Source organism: Arvicola amphibius, chromosome 15 (assembly GCF_903992535.2).
Source record: "Arvicola amphibius chromosome 15, mArvAmp1.2, whole genome shotgun sequence".
NCBI lineage: Eukaryota > Metazoa > Chordata > Mammalia > Rodentia > Cricetidae > Arvicola > Arvicola amphibius.
In genome coordinates this window covers 26018035-26034292 of record NC_052061.1, presented here as the reverse complement: position 1 = coordinate 26034292, position 16258 = coordinate 26018035, and the positions used below count along the sequence as shown (strand labels likewise).

The 16258-nt window shown below is 37.6% G+C and overlaps 1 non-coding gene across 1 annotated transcript; it reads left to right on the top strand.

Moving 5' to 3' along the window:
- The first annotated feature begins 14700 nt into the window (after window positions 1-14700).
- Window positions 14701-14807, top strand: LOC119802411. Its single transcript, XR_005283423.1, has one exon. It is a non-coding gene; the product is annotated as a U6 spliceosomal RNA (small nuclear RNA).
- Window positions 14808-16258: the final 1451 nt, after the last annotated feature.

The following is a 16258-nucleotide window of genomic DNA, read 5'->3' as shown; positions in this document are numbered from 1 at the left end:
AAATAGTGACTCACAAACTGGCAAAATAGGCAGAACTATCTTCAAATTTCCTGCTTCTTGTAAAAGTCTGCTGGATAATATGGGCCTGTAGGCTGAAGATGGATGCTCCAATGTTACAGAACTTTGGGTGACTTTCCAGGTAACAAGATGTGTCTGTCAATTCTAGAGCTTTGGAAGTTGCTTACAATGCACTTCTTGTAGGCTGAGGTAATACATCTTTCTGGGGTCTTTGATGAACTTGAAGAATAGATATAGTTTTGCTTAGTTATGATTAAAGACAAAGTAGATATAAATGTTGTAACTGTAATACTTGCTTGACACCTGCCTTATTATATTTAATTTTACTGTTAAAAATAATATCTTCCTTTTATTTAAACAGAAAAGGGGAAATGGCATGGGAGGTTTTCAAATATGTGTGTGTGTGTGTGTGTTGCTTTTATTAGTTAATAAATAAAGAATATTCCTTCACCTGTGATAGGTCAGATTACAGCTATGCAGGGAAAACTAAACTAAATGGTAGGAAATAGAAAGTGGAGTTGCAGGAAGCCATGTAGCTGCCAGAGAAGAAAGGTAAAAGCTGCTAACTGAAACCTTGTCAGTAGGTCAAAAGACTCTTGGTGAAATATAAAATAATAGAAATGGGTTAACCAAACATATAAGAGCTAATTAGAAATATGTTTAAGTGATTGTCCAAATAGTGATTTAACTAATGAGTTTCTGTGTGGTTATTTTGTGGTCTGGGCAGGTAGGAATAAATAAGCAGCCTCCTACAAGGTTTAATTAGATGATCAAGTGGGTTTCTTTTTAATATGGAGATTGACAGATTTTTCTGCGATGATGCCAACTTGATTATGGTGGATGATTTTTCTGATGTGTTCTTGGATTCCTTTTGTTGAAATTTTATTGGGAATTTTTGCATCAAAGGTCATGAATGTGATTAGTTTGTAACTCTCTTTTTTAGTAATGTCTTTGTGTGGTTTGGGTAGCAGAGTAATTGTATCCTCATAAAAAGTGTTTGGCAATATTCCTTCTGTTTCTATCATGTGGAACACTTTGAGGAATATTGATATTAGTTCTTCTTTGAAAAACCTGGAGAAATCTGCACTGAAACCATCTGACCCTAATTTTTTTCTTTTTTTTTTTTTTTGGTTGGGAGAATTTTGATGACTGTTTCTATATTTTTAGCAGTTATAGATTTATTTAATTTGCTTTTTGTCTTGATTTAATTTTATTTATCCAGAAAATTGTTCATTTTCTTTAAGTTTTCCAACTTTGTAGAGAGTACAGATTTTCAAAATATGACCTGAGGATTCTCTGGATTTCCTCTGTGTCTGCTCATCTTTCCCCCTTTTCTTTTATAATTTTGTCAATTTAGATATTTTTTCTGCCTTTTGGATAGTTTGGATAAAGGTTTGTCTATTTTGTTGATTTTCTTGAAGAACCAACTCTTTGATTCACTGATTTTTTTCATATTGTTTTCTTTGTTTCTATTTTGCTGATTTCAGCTCTCAATTTCAATATATCCTTCCATCTAAGCCTCCTGGGTGAGTTTCCGGGTTTTTGTTTGTTTGTTTTTGTTCTAGAGTTTTCAGGTGTCTGTTAACTCACTAGTGTGGGATTTTTCCATCTTTTTTATATGGGTATTTAGTGCTATGAACTTTCCTTCTAACACTGCATTCATGTGTCCTATAAGTTTAGGTATGTTGTGTGGTCACTTTCATTGAATTTTAAGATGTCTTTAATTTCTTTCTCTATTTCTTACTTGACTCATTGGTGAGTCAGGAGACCATTGTTAAATTTCTGTATGTTTGTGGGCTTTCTGAATTTAGTGTTGCTGATCAATTATAACTTTAACCCATGGTGATTCAAAAAGATACATGGGGTTATTTCAATTTTTTGTCTATTACAGGGTATGTGGTCAAATTTTGAGAAGGCTCCATGAGATGGTGAGAAGAAGGTATATTATTTTTTGCTTGGATGGAATGTTATATAGATGTCTGTTAAGTTCATTTTAATCATAGTATCTGTTAGTTCCATTATATGTCTAAGTTTCAGCCTGACAGACTTGATCATTTCAGCTCTCAATCATCAATGTTTCCTGTCATCTAGTCCCCTGGGTGAGTTTGCTTCTTTTTGTTCTAGAGGTTTCAGGTGTTCTGTTAACTCACTAGTCCAGGGTTTTTTCAGCTTCTTTATGTAAGCATTTAGTGCTATGAATTTTCCTCTTAGCACTACTTTCATTGTGTCTCACGAGTTTAGGTATGTTGTGCAGTAACTTTCATTGAATTTTAGGAAGTCTTTAATTTCTTCCTTGCCCCTTGATGATTCAAGTGAGCATTGCTTAATTTCAATGTGTTTTGGGACTTTTTGAAATTAGTTATGTTGTTGAATTCTAATTTTAAGGCATGGTGATCTGATATAATACATTGGGTTTTTCCTTCTATTCCTATTATTTTTAGGTTTCATTTTTCTCATGGCATCTCATATTTCCTGGATATTTTATGTTAAGCTTTGTTAGATATAATGTTCTCTTTGACTGGTGAGTCTATTTCCTCTATTGTATCTTCAGCGCTTGAGATTCTTTCTTTCATCTCTTGTATTCTGCTGTTTATACTTGCATTTGTGGTTCCTGATTTTTTTTCTTATGATTTCTGTTTCTATAATTCCCATTTTTTGTCTTTTCTTTATTGTTTCTATTTCAGTTTTTAAGCCTTCAACCATTTCTTTCATCTGTTTGATTGCTTTTTCTTCATTTTCTTTAAGGGATTTGTTAATTTCTTCCATTTTTGTTTGTCTTTTCCTCCATTTCTTTTCAGGAATTTTTCATTTCCTCCTTAAGGGCCTCAATCATTCTCCTAAAGTTATCTTTTTGCCATTTTCTTCTGTTTCATCTATGTAGGGGTGTTCAAGTCTTGCTATTGTAAGGCCACTAGGTTTTATTGGTGTCATGCTTCTCTTTGTGGCATTAAGTTTGTTGTTACTTTGTCTATCCATCTTTTCCTCTGATTAGTATAGTTGGGGCCATGTCTTTGGTGATCAATTTTCCAGGTGCCAGTGGATCCAAGGCTTAGATGGTTACTCCTTGTGGTGTAGTCAGGACCATGGTTTCAGTCACCCTGGAGGCCATTCAGTCTTCCCAAAAGTTGCTCAGTGCTCCCAGGGGTTGCTCTGCAACACCAGGTGTCATTTGGCCCCCTTCCCACAGATGTTGCTTACTTGGGGTTTCTCCTGCTGAGTTTGTTGCCTTGGGCCTGGTTCTGCAGAGGTTGCTGGCTCAGGCCTGCTGCAGTGGAGGTCAATGGCTCAGGTCTGCTCTAGTGGATGTTGCTGTTTTGGGCCTGCTCCACTGGCTCAGACCTGCACCTGTGGAGGTCACTGCTTCTGTCTTGCTCCAGAAGTCTCTGACTCAAGCCTGCTCTCATGGAGGTTGTTGCCTCAGGTCTGTTCCCACGGATATCCCAGGCTTTGGCCTGCTTCCACAGAGGAGCCATATCTAATATAAGACTTAGACTCTTTTAGATAAAATAATGACTAAAACATTTAGCATATGTTTCTTGCTTAATATTATCCATGCTGGTCATAATTCTATTTTTTATACTTGATAACTGTTCTCATAGTTTTGTATTGGGTTTGATACTCTCTTATTTAGACAAAAGGGGAATGAGAAGGGGAACCTCCTTCAGCCAATGGTCTTTGAGAGGCTGGGCCAGGTTGGGTATGGCCTTGGGTAGCCAAAAGGGGGGTGTTTGTGTTCCCTCTCTCTCCTCTCATGCCTGGTTACCGGATTTGGTTCTGGTTCCTCTTCATGAAGAAGACTGTGATCTGTGAGTTTCCCTTAAATAAAAAAGTCCTTATTATACTTAATACTGAGCAAGTGGAATAATTTATTCACAATCTCTTTCAAGGTACTAGAAATGCAAGACTTAAGAGCAGAATACAAGAAATGGAAGAAAGAATTTCAGGGGTTTCCTGGGTCAGGGAAGAAATAAAGAATGAAATTAGAGTCTTCCATGAATTCAATGAAAATAAAGACACAACATACCCAAACCTATAAGACACTATGAAAGCAGTGCTAAGAGGAAAGTTCATAGCACTAAGTGCCCACATAAAGAAAATGGAGAAAGCACACATTAGAGACTTAACAGCATACCTGAAAGCTCTAGAAAAAAAAAAAGAAGCAGACTCACCCAGGAGGAGTAGAAGACTGGAAAAATCAAACTGAGGGCTGAAATCAACAAAATAGAAACACAGAAAACAATCCAAAAAATCAATGAAACAAAGAGCTGGTTCTTTGAGAAAATCAACAAGATTGACAAATCCCTAGCCAAACTAATCAAAAGGCAGAGAGAGCACACAAATTAACAAGACCAGAAATGAAAAGGGGGGCATAACAACAGACACTGAGGAAATTCAGAGAATCATTAGGTCTTACTACAAAAGCAGATATGCCACAGAGTTGGAAAATGTAAAAGAAATGGACTTGTTTTTAGATAAATACCATATACCAAAATTGAATTAAGACCAGGTGAACAATTTAAATAGACCTAAAAGTAGTGAGGAAATAGAAGCTATAGTATGAGGAGTGGGCCATGTCCCACTGCCCAGCTAGTTTAACCCCCAAATAACCACAAGGAAATTATATTAATTAAATTACTGCCTGGCCCATTAGCTCTATCTTCTTATTTGCTAACTCTCACATCTTTATTAACCCATTTCTATTAAATCTGTGTATCACCACATGACTGTGGCTTACAGGGAAAGATTCAGCATTTCTGACCTCCTGGTTGGCTCCATGATGGCTCTCTCTGCCTGCCTTCTTCCTCCAAGAATTCTGTTCTGTCTACTCCACCCACCTAAGGGCTGCCAGATCAAAAGGTCAAGGCAGTTTTTTATTCAACTAATGAAAGAAACACATAGAAAGAAAGACCTCCTACACCAAGAAGCTGTCATAAAAAAACTCCCAACCAAAAAAAGCCAAGGACCAGATGGTTTTATGAAGAATTTTACTAGAACTTCCAAGAAGAGGTGATACCTATACTTGTTAATGTGTTTCACGTAATAGAAACAGAAGAGTCATTGCCAAACACTTTTTATGAAACTACAGTTACCCTGATACCAAAATCACACAAAGACACAATCAAGAAAGAAAATTACAGACCAATCTGACTCATGAACATTGATGTAAAAATTCTCAAGAAAATACTGAAAACCAAATCTAAGAACACATCAAAAAATAATTCATTTTGATCAAGTAGGTTTCATCCCTCAGATGCAAGGCTGGTTTAACATACAAAAATCTATCAATGTAATCCATCATATAAATAAACTGAAAGATAAAACCATATGATCATTTCATTAGTTGCTGAAAAAGCATTTGACAAAATTCAACACCCCTTTATGATAAAGGTCTTGTAAAGATTAGGGATACAAGGATCATATCTAAATATAATAAAAACAATATACAGCAAGCCAACAACTACTATCAAATTAAATGGAGAGAAACTCAGAGCCATTCCACTAAAATCAGGAACAAGACAAGGTTGTCCACTTTCTCCATATCTCTTGAACATATTGCTTGAAGTTCTAGCAATAGCAATAAGACAACATAAGGAGAACAAGGGAATTTGAATCGGAAAGGAAGAAGTCAAAGTTTTGTTATTTGCAGATGTTATTATAGTGCACATGAGTGACCCCAAAAACTCTACCAAAGAACTACTACAGCTGATAAATACCTTCAGTGATGTGGCAGGATACAAGATCAACTCAAAAAATCAGTTGCTGTCCTATACACAAAGAATAAAGAAGCAGAGAGGGAAATCAGAGAAACTTCACCTTTCATGATAGTCACAAATAGCATAAAGTATCTTGGGGTAACACTAACCAAGAAAGTGAAAGATCTATTTGACAAGAACTTTATGGCTTTGAAAAGAAATTGAAGAGGACACCAGAAAGTGGAAGGATCTCTTATGCTCTTGGATGGGTAGGATCAACATAGTAAAAATGGCAATTCTACCAAAGGCAATCCATAAATTCAATGCAGTCCCCATCAAAATCCCAACAAAATTCCTCACAGACCTTGAGAGAACAATAATCAACTTTATATGGAAAAACAAAAACCCAGGATATCCCAAACAATCCTATACAATAAAGGAACTTCTGGAGGCATTAGCATCCCTGACTTCAAACTCTATTATAGAGCCACAGTAATGAAAACAGCTTGGTACTGGCATAAAAACAGAGATGTTGACCAATGGAATCGAATCAAAGACCCAGATATTAACCCACAAACCTATGAAAACTTGATTTTTGACATAGGAGCTAAAAGTATACAATGGAAGAAAGAAAGCATCTTCAACAAATGGTGCTGACATAACTGGATGTCAACATGTAGATGAATGAAAATAGATCCATATCTATCACCATGCACAAAACTCAAGTCCAAATGGATTAAAGACCTCAATATAAATCTGACTACACTGAACCTGATAGAAGAAAAAGTCAGAAGTAGACTGCAACACATGGGCACAGAAGACTACTTCCTACATAAAACCCCAGTAGCACAGACAATAAGAGCAACATTGAATAAATGGGACCTCCTGAAATTGAGAAGCTTCTGTAAAGCAAAGGACACTGTCATAAAGACAAAAAGTCATCCTACTGAATGGGAGACAATCTTCACCAACCCTGTATCAGACAAAGGTCTTATCTCAAAAATATATAAAGAACTAAAGAAACTAGACATTAAAATTCTAATTAACCCAATTAAAAAATGGGGTACTGATCTGAACAGAGAATTCTCAACTGAAGAATTTCAAATGGCCAAAAGATACTTAAGGACATGTTCACCTTCCTTAGCTATCAGGGGAATGCAAATCAAAACAACTTTGAGATACTATCTTACACCTGTCAGAATGGCTAAAATAAAAAACACCAATGATAGCCTATTCTGTAAGGGATGTGGAGTAAGGGGAATACTCATTCATTGCTGGTGGGAATGCAAACTTGTGCAACCACTTTGGAAATCAGTGTTGTGGTTTCTCAGGAAATTGGGAATCAACCTACCTCAGAATCCAGCAATACCACTCTTGGGATTATACCCAAAAAATGCCCAATCATACTACAAAAGCATTTGTTCAACTATGTTCATAGCAGCATTATTTGTAATAGCCAGAACCTGGAAACAACCTAGATGCCCCTCAATGAAAGAATGGATAAAGAAAATGTGACACATATACACATTAGAGTACTACTCAGTGGAAAAAAAACAATGACATCTTGAATTTTGCATGTAAATGAATGGAAAGAGAAACACCATCCTGTTTGAGATAACCCAGACCCAAAAAGATGAATATGGTATGTACTCACTCTTTAGTGGATTCTAGACATAAATAAGGGATATTGAGCCTATAGCTCACAATCCTAGAGAAGCTAAATAATAAGGTGAACCCAAAAGAAAAAGATATATAGATCCTCCTGGATTGGAAGAGAACAAGATTGTCAGGCAAAAGTTGGAAGCATGGGGGTGGGGTAAATATGGGGGTTGAGTTAGGGGAAGTCAAGAGGGGGAGAGAGAGGGAGAAAGGAAAGAATAGGGAGAGCTTGGGGGGAGTGGGAGGGTGGAGATGGAGGAAGGGTGGATATAGGAGCAGGGAAGACGATATCTACATTAAGGGAGCCATTTTAGGGCTGGCAAGAGACTTGGCTCTAGAGGGGATCCCAGGTGTCCATGGGGATGTCCCCAGCTAGGTTTTTGGGCAGCAGAGGTGAGAGTGCCTGATCGGTCCTTGCTCCACTATCACACTGATGATTATCTCGAATATCACCATAGAATCTTTATCCTGTGACAGATGGAGATAGAGACAGAGACCCTTTTCAGAGCAATGGACTGAGCTCCCAAGGACCAGTTGAAGAACAGAAGGAGGGAGAAGATAAGCAAGGAAGTCAGGACCGCGAGGGGTTGGTCTACCTACTGAGGTGGTGTGCCTGTTCTAATGGGAGCTCACCAAGTCCACCTGGACCGGGACTGAAGGAGCATGTGATCAAACCGGACTTTCTGAATGTGGCTGACAATTGGGGCTGACTGGGAAGCCATTGATAAAAGCACTGGGACTTGTTTCTACTGCATGTACTGGCTTTTTGGGACCCTAGTCTATTTGGATGCACAGCTTCCTAGGCCTGGATGTAGGGGGAAGGGCCTTGAACCTCCAACAGAGCAGGGTTCCCTGCCCTCTCTTAAGGAGGGAGTAGGAAGGAGCAGGGTTTGTGGGGAGTGGGAGAGGAATGGGAGGAGGGTTGGAAGTGTAAATTTTTGAGTGGAAAAATAACCCCCCCCCCCAAAATTAGAACTTTGGCCGGGCGGTGGTGGCACACGCCTTTAATCCCAGCACTTGGGAGGCAGAGGCAGGTGGATCTCTGTGAGTTCGAGGCCAGCCTGGTCTACAAGAGCTAGTTCCAGGACAGGCACCAAAGCCACAGAGAAACCCTGTCTCGAAAAACCAAAAAAAAAAAAAAAAAAAATAGAACTTATAAATACAAAGAACCAATTGCACAATCTCACATATCTCACATTTCAAAGGCACAATGTTGTGAAATAATCATATTAGCATTTGGAAAAAAAGAATTTCAGGGGTTGTTGAAGATACGATAGAGAAAGTAGATTCATTGGTCAAAGAAAATGTTAAATCTTACAAAATCTTAATAGCTAAGAAATATGAGACATCTGCAAAAGACCAAACCTAAGAATAATGGGGATAGAATAAACAGAAGAACTCCAGCTCAAAGACTCAGAAAACATATTCAACAAAATCACAGATGAAAACTTTCCCAACCTAAAGGAGGACAAGCCTATAAAGAGGCAAGCGGCTTACAGAACAACAAATAGACTGGACAAGAAGTCCCTTCACCACATAATAATCAAAACACAAAAGATACAGAATTAAAAAGAATACCAAGAGATCCAAAGGTAAAAGGCCAAATAACATAAAGTCAGAGCTACCAGAATTACACCTGACTTCTCAGCTGAAACAATGAAAGGCAGAAGATTCTTGTCAAGTGTTATGCAAATATTAAGAGACCACAGATGCCAGCCCAGACTATACCTAGCCCATACCCAACAAAATTTTTATTCACCATATATGGTCAAAACAAAATATTCAATGACAGAACCAGATTTAAGCAATATCTAACAACAAATCTAGCCCTACACAAACTATTAGAAGGAAAACTCCAAACAAAAAAGTTATTCACATCCATAAAACACAGACAATAGATCATCACACTGCAGAAAATCCCAAAAGTGGGGGGAGAACATAATAACATCACCAACAATGAAAACTGAAATAAGAGGAACTAGCAATCACTGGTCATTAATATCTGTTAATATAAATGGAATTAACTCACCTATAAAATGATACAGATTAATTGATTGGATACAAAAACAGAGTCCATCCTTCTGCTGCTTACAAGAAACACACATCAACCTTAAAGACAGACATCACCTCAGAGTAAAGTGTTTTTCAAAAAATTTCCAATCAAATGGACCTAAGAAACAAGCTGGTATAGCTATCATGATATTTAACAAAATAGATGTCAAACTAAAATCAATCAAAAAAGACAAAGAAGGATATTTCATATTAGTTACAGGAAAAATATATCAAGAGGAAATCTCAATACTGAACATCTATGCCCCAAATATAAGGGCACCCTCATATGTAAAAGAAACACTACTAACGCTTAAATCACACATTAAAACCCACACACCAATAGTGGGAGACTTTAACACCCCAATCTCACCACTGGACAGGTCTGTCAGACAGAATCTTTATAGAAAAAATAATGGACTCACAGATGCTATGACTCAAATAGACTAAATGGGTATCTATAGAACATTGCATCTAAATATGAAAGAATATTTCTTCTCAGTACCTCATGGAGCCTTCTCAGAAATTGTCCACATACTAGATAACAATGCAAACCTCAACAGACACAAAAAATTGAAATAACCCCATTATTGCATCAGATCACCATGACTTGAATTTAGAATTAAACAGCAAAACTAATTTCAGAAAACCCAAAACACATGAAAATTAAACAATGCTTGTTTGAATCATCAATGGGGCAAGGATGAAATAAAGGAAGAAATTAAAGATTTCCTAAAATTCAATGAAAGTTACTGCACAACATACCTAAACTTATGGGACAGAATAAAAGTAGTGCTAAGAGGAAAATTCATAGCACTAAATGCCTACAAGAAGAAGCTGAAAAATTTTGGACAAGTTAGTTAACAGAACACCTGAAACCTCTAGAACAAAAATAAGCCAATTCACCCAGGGGAATAGATGGCAGGAAGCATTCAAACTGAGAACTAAAATCAACAAAATAAAACAAAGAAAACAATACAAAGCATTAATGAAACAAAGAATTGGTTCTTCAAGAAAATCCACAAAATAAACCAACCCATCCAAAAGGCAGAGAGAGAATATCTAAATTGACAAAATCAGAAAAGAAAAGGGAGACATAACAACAGACCCAGAGAAAATTCAGAGAACTATTCGGTAATATTTTGAAATCCTCTACTCCAAAAGATTGTAAATGGACAATTTTCTGAAAAAATACACTTACCAAACTTAAATCAAGACCAGATAATCAAATTAAATAGAACTTTATCTTTTATAGAAATTAAAACAGTCATCAAAGTCTCCCAACCACAAAAAGCCCAGGAACAGAATGTTTCGGTGCAGAATTGTACAAAGTTTTCAAAGAACTAATACCAATACTCCTCAAGTTGTTCCACACAATAGAAACAGAAGGAAGATTGCCAAACTCTTTTTATGAGGCTATAATTACCCTGATACCAAAACCACATAAAGACATAACTAAGAAAGAGAATTACAGACCAATTTCTCCCAAAACATTAGAGCAAAAATACTTAGTAAAATACTGGCAAATAGAATCCAAAAACACATCAGAAAGATCATCCACCATGACCAAGTAGGCTTTATCCCAGAGATGGTTCAACGTATGAAAATCTATCAATGTAATCCCACATTTTTTTATAATATAGCAAAGAGACAAAACCCACATGATCATGTCATAGGACAATGAAAATGTCTTATAATATACAAAATCTCTTTGTATTAAAAGTCTTGGAGAAAGCAGGAATAAAAAACACACCTAAACATAATAAAGGCAATATACAGCCAGCCAACAGCCAACATCAATCTAAATGGAGAGAAAGTCAAAATGATCCCACTGAAATCAGAAACAAGACAAGGTTGTTCTCTCTATATATTTATCTATTCAATATAGTGTTTGAGGTTCTAGCTAAAACAACAAAAGTAGATCAAAGGGATACCAATCAAAAAAAGAAGTCAAACTCTCACAATAGATTGTATAAGTGACCCCAGAAATTCTACCAAGGAACTTCTACAACTCATAAACTCCTTCAGTCATGTAACAGGATAAAAGATTAACTTAAAAAAATCAGTAGCCCTCATTTATACAGGTGATAAAAGGGCTGAGAAAGAAATCAGAGATACATTACCCTTCATAATATTACAAATAACATAAAATACCTTGGAGTAACTCTAACCAAACAAATGGAAGACCTGTATGACAAGAACTTTAAGTTTTTGAAAAAAGAAATTGAAGAGGACACCAGAAAATGGAAAGATCTCCCATGCTCTTGGGTAGGTAGAATAAACATAGTAAAAATGGCAATCTTACTAAAAGCAGTCTACATATTCAAATCAATGCCCATCATAATCCTAGCAAAATTATTCACAGACCTCAAAAGAACCATACTCAACTTCATATGGAAGGGCAACAAAACCAGGATAGCCAAAACAATCCTGTACAATAAAAGAACTTCTGGAGGCATCACAATCCCTGACTTCAAACTCTACTCCAGAGCTAGAGTACTGAAAACAGCATGGTTTTGGCATAAAAACAGGCAGGAGGACCAAAAGAACAAAATTAAAAAAGAAACAGATATTAATCCACACACCTACAATCATCTGATTTTTGACAAAGAAGCGAAAAATATAAAAAAGAAAAAAGAAAGCCTATTCAACAAATGGTGCTGGCATAACTGTATATCAATATGTAGAGAAATGGAATATCTATTACCATGCACAAAACTCAAGTCCAAATGGATCAATGACTTCAACATAAAACCTACTACATTGAACCTCAAAGAAGAGAAAATGGGAAGTACACTTAAACACATTGGCACAGGAGAGCACTTCCTAAATACAATACCAGTAGCCACAGACAATGAGAGAACAATTATTAAGTGGGACCTCCTGAAACTGAGAAGCTTCCGTAAAACAAAAGAAATGCTTAACAAAACAAAATGGCAGCCTACAGAATGGGAAAAGTTCTTCACCAGTCCCACATTGAACAGAGGACTGATCTTCAAAATATACAAAGAGCTCAAGAAATTGGTCATCAAAAGAACAAGTAATCTAGTTTAAAAAATGGGGTACAGACCTAACAGAGAACTCTCAACAGAAGACTCTAAAATGGCTGAAAGACACTGAGGAAATGCTCAACACCCTGAACCTTCAGAGAAGTGGAAATAAAAACAATTCTGATATTCCATCTTATACCTGTCAGAATGATCAAGGTCAAAAACACTGATGAAAACTTATGCTGAAATGGATGTAGGGTAAAGGGAACACTCCTCCATTGCTGGTGTGATTGCAAACTGACACAGCCACTTTGGATTTCAGTATTGTAATATCTCAGAAAATCATCAAATTACCTACTTCAAGACCCAACAATATCACTTTGGGGTATGTACTCAAAGGATGCTCAATCCTACTACAAGGACATGCACTCAACTGTGTTCATAGCAGCATTGTTTGTCATAGGCAGAATCTGGAAACAAGTTAAATGCTCCTCAACCAAAAAATGGATAAAGAAGATGTGGTACATTTATACAATGGAGTACTACACAGTGGGAAAAAATGATGATATTTTGACAGTTGCAGGCAATTGGATGGATCGAGAAAACATCATATTGAGTGAGGTAACCCATACCCAGAATAACAAATATAATATATACTTACTCATATGTGGCGTTTAGACATAAAACAAAAAAAAATCCAGCCTACAATTCACAATCCCAGAGAACCTAGACAACAAAGAGGACCCTAAGAGAGATATATATGGTTCTAATATACATGTAAAGTAGAAAAAGACAAGATCTCCTGAGTAAATTGGGAGCATGAGGACCATGGGAGTAGGTTGGAGGGGAGAAGAATGGAAGCAAGCAGAACATAAAAAAATATATAGCTCAATAAAAAACAATAAAAAGAAAAAAGAATTACCAAGACCCAATTTAACCATTGGAAAACCAGGCTTATCAGTTCCACATGCTGTGACTCAACTAGTCATTCAATTTTCTTTTTTTTAAGGGAGCCAGAAAATGTCTCTCACCTACAATGAAATTTAAATGGTCTGCATACCATCACCAAATACTATCCAAACTTTATTCACAGCTCATCCTTAATCCAGGTGCCTTGAGCAGTGAATATCTGAAAATCACAAATGGTTGTCTTAAGCCTACTTTATTTACCTTAAATAAAGTAAATTCTGAGAAAGCTTTAGTCAGCTGCCTCTGTGGAAGCAGGCCTGAAGCAGCAACCTCTGCTAGAGCATGCCCAAGCAAGAGACCTCCACTGGAGCAGGTATGAGGGAGCGACCTCTGAGGAGGCAGGCCTAAACGTGTGACCTCTGTGGGAGCAGACTGAGCTTTCCTCTTCCACCAGAGCAGGCCAGAGTCTCCAACCTCTGTGGGACCAGGCCTGAGCAAGCAATCTTCTTAGGACCAGGTCCAAGCCAGCAACCTCCACTGGAACAGGCCAGAGCCAGGGACCTCCACAGGACCAGGCCTAAGTCAGCAACCTTGGTGGAACCAGGTCCAGGACAGGAACCTTGCAGTAGCAGGCCCCAGACACGGACCCCCATGGAAGCAGGACTGAGCCAACAACCTCTTCTGGAACAAGCCTGAAGGAGTAACTTCTGCCAGAGTAGGCCCTAGCCAGAAATCTTCTCCAGAACAAGCCCAAGTCAGTGACATGCTCCAAAGAAGGCCCAAACCAACCTCCTCCATGGGACTAAACCTGAGTGAGAACCTATACAGGAGCAGGCCCAAGCCAGCAACCTGCATGGAAGCAGGCCGAGGAAAGCCACCTCCAGGGAGCATGCTCAAATGACATCTGAAATTGCAGAGCAACCTCCAAGAGCACCTAGCAATCTTAAGGAACTCTGAGTGAACTCTAGCTTGATTGGAACCATGACCCTAACTCCACCATGAGGAACAAACATTTGAGCTTTGGCTCCATTGGCTCCTGGAAGAGTAATCAATAGAGACATGACCCCCAAATGCACTAATCATACGAAAAGATGAGTAGACAAGAACATACTCAGCACCACAAAGAGCAACATAACACCAACAGAAACTAATAATTCTAAAACAGCAAGACTTGAATACCCCTACACAGATGAAGTAGAAGAAAAAGACCCAAAAAATAACTTTAGGAGAATGCTTGAGGTCCTTAAAGAGGAAATGAGAAATTCTCTCACAAGAGTGGAGGAAAAAAACAAAAAAAAAAGAAAAAAATTGTAAGAAATCAACAAATCCCTTAAAGAAAACCAAGAAAAAGAAATGAACAGGTGAAAGAAAAAACAAGTCTTGTGCTCGCTTTGGCAGCACATATACTAAAATTGGAATGCTACAGAGAAGATTAGCATGGCCCCTGCGCAAGGAAGACACGCAAATTCATGAAGCGTTGCATATTAAAAAAAACAACTAAAGTCTTGAAAACCAAAATAGAGACAATAAAAAACACAAACTGAGGGAGTTCTGGTAATGAAAAATATGGAAAAATGATCAGTAACAACACGGGCAAACATAAAAAGGAGAATATAAGAGATGGAAGAGAAAATTTTAAGCATTGAAGATATAAAGGAATTAGACTCATCAGTCAAATAAAACATTAAATCTAACAGAAGCATAACACAAAATATCCAGAAAATACGGGACACCATGAAAAGACCAAACCTAAGAATAATTGGGATAGCAGAAGTAGAAGTCCAACTCAGAAAAACAGAAACTATATTGTTGAATACCCCAATTATCATCATAGAAACTTTATCCAGCAACTGATGGAACCAGATGGCAGAGATCCAAAACTGAACAACAGGCCAAACTCTGGGAATATAATTGAAGAGAGGGAGCAGCGAATATTTGAGCAAGGGAGGTCAAGATCATGACAGAGAAATCTACAGTGACAACTGAGCCAAACTCGTGAAAACTCATGAACTCCAGACCAACAGCTGTGGGGCTCAATGGGACTGAACTAGACATTCCATATGTGGTAGACAGTGGTGAAGCTTGGACTATCTGAGGGTCCCCTGGCAGTAGGACCAGGTTCTATCCCTGGTGGATGAGCTAGCTTGTTGGAGCCCATTCCCTATGGTGGGATGCTATGCTCAGACTCAATGCAGGAGTAGGGGCTTGGTTCTGCTCCAACATAATATGCCAGACTTGACTTTGACTCTCCTTGGAAGCCCTTATCCATTAGAAAGAATGGATGTGGGGTGAGTTAAGGGAGGTGGGGGTAGGAAAAGGGGTGGAGGAAAAACTATGGTTGGAATGAAATTTTTAAATAAATAAATAAAAATTAAAAAAGAAAAGTAACTAGTTTACTAAGCATGTTTTCCTCTTGGTGACAAAGAAAACAGGTTTTTTTTTCATTGACCACAAGAAAGAAATAGGTATACTGGCTCTCACCTCACTTGGTGTAGGGCTATATTTAACCATCAAGCACAGTGTGATGTTCCACATGTTGCTTATTCTTAAATATTCTGTCTTTTCTATTTTAAGTTTCCTATTGTGTTAGTTTCCTTACTGCTATGACAACAGATCTGACAGAGGCCACTTATGAGGGAAAGGGTTTATTTTGGTCCATAGTTTGAATGTGCAGTCCACCCTGTCAGATAAGTCATGGTGGAAGAAGCTTGAGATAGCTCATTATATTCAAAGTCAGGAAGCAGAGAGTCATGGATGATGGTGGCTGTCATCAGGTTTTCTTTGTATTCATCTTTGTAAACCAGCTTGTGGAATGATGCTGTCAAATTCAGGGCAGATCTCTTCTTCTCGTTAAAACCCTTTGGGCACACCTTCATAGATACAATGAGAGGTATATTTCCATGGTGTTTATAAACATATTCAAGTTGAAAGTTAGTATTA